The sequence below is a fragment of the Nicotiana sylvestris genome, chromosome 5 (assembly GCF_000393655.2).
Source record: "Nicotiana sylvestris chromosome 5, ASM39365v2, whole genome shotgun sequence".
In the NCBI taxonomy this organism is placed as follows: Eukaryota; Viridiplantae; Streptophyta; class Magnoliopsida; order Solanales; family Solanaceae; genus Nicotiana; species Nicotiana sylvestris.
In genome coordinates this window covers 159,532,942-159,537,173 of record NC_091061.1, presented here as the reverse complement: position 1 = coordinate 159,537,173, position 4,232 = coordinate 159,532,942, and the positions used below count along the sequence as shown (strand labels likewise).

General features: G+C 34.5%; 1 long non-coding RNA gene across 1 annotated transcript; it reads left to right on the top strand.

Annotated features, from left to right (window-relative positions):
• Positions 1-1,265: 1,265 nt before the first annotated feature.
• Positions 1,266-3,916, top strand: LOC104246542 (uncharacterized). The gene is made up of 2 exons (XR_011399944.1): positions 1,266-1,478; positions 3,287-3,916. It is a non-coding gene; the product is annotated as an uncharacterized lncRNA (long non-coding RNA).
• Positions 3,917-4,232: the final 316 nt, after the last annotated feature.

Below are 4,232 nucleotides of genomic sequence, written 5' to 3'. Positions count from 1 at the left end.
TCTCTTCAACATAGAGTTACCAACTTGGCTCCTTCCACCTCTTATTAATTACATTATTATTATATTATATATTCCACATTATTATAGTATAGTTACGTGCCCAAAATGATTTGTGCTTCTTTAATATCTTAATATTTTAGTAATGCTTTCACCATCATAAAAGGTATAACAAAATTAAAATTTACTTAAGTTTAAGAATTTTTATTTCAAAAGTTAGTATACAAGTACTACAATAAATTACAAATTTTTATATTAAAAACATACAAAATTATATTTAAAAAACTGAATAGTAGTTGGTTGGTTACTACATTTGATTTTCAATGAATTATTGCTTGATCCCCACCACCTACGAAAAAGAAAATGCAAAGGCAACTTAGTTTATAGGTAGTGGCGGATTCATGAGTTTAATCTATGCGTTACTCCCTCCGGTCTATAACAAGTGATCATTTTACTTTTTTATTTTTGTTCTAAAATAGATATCCATTTACATAATCAAGAAAGAATTAATTTTATTTTTTCAAAATTTACTATTATTTACATATTTCAATATGTCAAGGTAACAATTAATTAAGGTTAATTTAGTGAATACATATTTTCTCTCTAGAAGTTTGTATTTCCTTAATGGATGTACCAAAGTAAAATAATCATTTATTTTCACAAGAGGGAGTAATGATTTAGATTTAAACCATTGGATCTATCACTTATTTGAATTGTGGGTTCCAAATTCAACATTTTCAATAGATATATATTATGTTTAGCTCGAGGCTAAAAGTTATCGGCTCAGATAAACCTATAACTATACCACTAGATCGCCTCAGCTGGCCGACCCATATCACACATAAATGATTGGAAAATTATACCGTGTAAACAAAATAAAAATAAATTTAAAATTTTAATCCCTATAAGATTACTGTAGATTCAAATCTAAGGTGTGAGAATTGCTACTGTTTAAAGGGTAGTAAATAACAAATTACGTCTGTTGAGTTGTGTCCCACATTGGTAGGTTATGGGTATCTTGGTCTTCTTATATGGTCTTGGGCAATCCTCACTCACAGGCTAGCTTTTGGGATTGAGTTAGGCCCAAAGTCCATTTTTATCGTGAGATCAGAGCCAGGCCCATCCCAATTTATTGTTACCAATATTGGGCCCCATTTATATTGTTCACGCTCTAATGTCACGAGCTAGCTTTCGGGGTTACTCTTATCAACGTCCTTATCAAGGGTCGAAAGGACAAGTAAAGTCAAGGGCACGTACCCTTATTTGTTTTTTAATCTGTTTCTTTGCTCACTTCAACAGTCGCATATATAAAGCACCAACCTCAAAGGGAATTATTTTCATCTGTTTCTTTGCTCACTTCAAAAGTCGCGTATATAAAGCACCAACCTCAAAGGGAATTATTTGGGGTACACTGTACAGCTATTTCTTTGATTTGGTATTGTGTATGCTCATTTTCTCCAACTTCAGATTCTTCTGCTTCAGTAAGTTCGTTCCCTTCTTTATACTGTTTCTTGATTACTGGATTTGAAGTTATTTGTTTCTCCAGAGAATGAAATTACTATGTTGTTGAATGAATCAATTTAATGTAACGTTGTTTGATCTGGTAATAGATTGATCTTTTAAGTTCTTGTTAACTGGCTGTGAGTTTGAACTATTGAAACCTCTGACAAGTGACAGATTCGTTTATTTTCTAGATTATCAAATTAGGCTTATTGTAAAACAGTTGCGTGATTTTGTAAGTATTTTTAACCTGGCTGTGTTAAAAAAGTTTACTATCAATGCGCAGAAATTAAACTCTTAATTTAGCTTATATACACCACCAACAACAACAACCCAGTGCCACAGGTGGGGTCCCACAGGTGGGGTCCCACAGGTAATGTGTACGCACACCTTACCCCTACCTTGTGAAGGTAGAGAGGTTATTTCCGATAGACCCTCGGTTCAAAGAACAGTTAAAATAAAGTAAGAAACAGTAGATTTAACTTACATACACCAACAATATACATTCAACTTATATACACCAACAATATAAATAAGTTTTGTATTAGCAGCATATTTTTACTTGTTACAACAGCCTTAACTTGATAGTGTGAAAAAACTTTACATTGTTGGTGCAAAGAAGTTAAATTCATTTGAAAATTGGATCATTTGTTGTAATTAGTAGAATAGTCGTCATTCAATTGAAAGTCCTACTAGCAAAGTTTTGTTCTTTGAACATGTATGGATTGTGATTGTTCTTCTTTGTGTTGTCTTATCTTTCTTTGTTGTCCTCTTATTCTTTGGTTGTTAATTTGCCGTAGAGAAATACAGAAGTGTTTGTACCGAGTTGTGGCATTTGTGGTCAGTTGGGAAAGTTTGACAAAACTTTTTAGCTTTTTGTCAAGTGTGTGGACTGATAAGTTAGGAGCCAGAGTCCACCTTTGCATGAATAATTCTAAGTAGTATTTCTGTTCTGTACGTAGAAAAATATACTTTATTACCTTTAAGCTTATCCCTTTTTGTAGCATAAGTTTGGTGAGTATGTAACACACATTTGCGACTTTGTTGTCTTGGTATAATAATTTTGTAATTTCTTACACAATCAGTGTCCAGATCAATTGGCATATTTGTGACAGACTAAGGGGACCATTTCATGTATGTGTGTGTCACTGTGAGTGATAGAGCAAATTTAGTTGAACATATCAATCTAAGTACTTCCAAAGAAAGCAAAAGGTGGATTTAATGGAATGAAAATCCCTTTCTGAAAACTTAGGTCTTGATTGGAAGTTTATGAATCTTGAAATTAGAATAAGATGCAGCATAAGAATAACTTCTGTATTTCTGTTAACTGAAGACTAGTTTCTTCTGTCTATGCACTTAATTATATACGATACTGATACACTTTTTCATAGAGAGTGTGCAGTTTCAAACATCTGATAGCACATTTGACTGGTCTTGTAATGGGATATCGCTAACCATTTGAGGATATAGTAGTGCAAATTCAGTTTGTTTAATTGGTTAATGTCTCGATGAACTAGCTGGATCTAATGACATTCAAATTCTGTGATCATGACTAAACGCATTAATCAATAGTAATACTGAAATTAAATTGCAGCTTCATGGTTTGGCTTCTCTTTCAATTGGATCGCTACTCGCTTAGGAAAACAGGAGTTTAGAGTCCATTATTTTGGCTTTCTTTGCTTGCATACAATACAAGACAGTGTCTTTCTTTATTTGCTGGAAATATATTTCATCTGGTCATGCTTTTTAGCGCGAGTTAGCTAAATTGATCAAGTTGTGTGTCTCCCAGGTGTAATATGTCGAGTATAAGCATCTCTTCGTCTTCCTTGCTCAAAGTTGCACCATCGATAAGATCCTCCGCCTTTACAAAACCTCAATGCTCTTTAGGTTCTGTAAAGAATATTTCCAAAGCATTTGGCTTAAAGTCTTCGTTGTCCTTCAAAGTATCCGCAATGGCAGCATACAAGGTGAAACTAATAGGCCCTGATGGTACCGAGAACGAAATTGAAGTGTCCGACGATCAATACATCCTTGATGCAGCAGAGGATGCTGGTTTGGAGCTGCCGTACTCGTGCAGGGCTGGTTCTTGTTGTACTTGTGCAGGACAGTTGGTTTCGGGATCAGTAGACCAATCCGAAGGTGCATTCCTCGACGACGATCAAATGGAGAAGGGTTATTTGTTGACTTGCATTTCGTACCCGAGATCTGACTGTGTTATTCATACAAACAAGGAGGAAGAAGTTCATTGAATATTGTTAATGTGCTCATTCTGTTTTAAGGCAATTGCAGAGTTTTAGTAGAAAGCTTGTTCTGGAAAAGGGAATAGGAAAATAAGAAACCATAAAGAAATAGAGTTGTTCTGCATCCAGATAGTAATGTTTGTGTCTGGTTTATGGCATAAATTATGTTTGTAAGTTGATATGTGGTACTTCCACTTGTATTGCTTTCTTGATCTGCTGAACCAAGGATTCTTGAAACGGAAAAGGGTCAAATATGTCCTTATACTATTGAAAAAGGTCTAATATTACCCTCCGTTATACTATCCGTCCAAATATACCTCTAACGTCATACTATCGGTCCAATTGTATCCCTGACATCATGAAAGTTGTACACACCTACCCCTCCTCCGTTAACTGCCTCCCCTATGAACACATTTTATTGCTACCTCACCATTTCACCCTGTTTGCAGCTACCAAGTTCAATTACTTTAAAGTTGTATCATTATTTTGAAGACT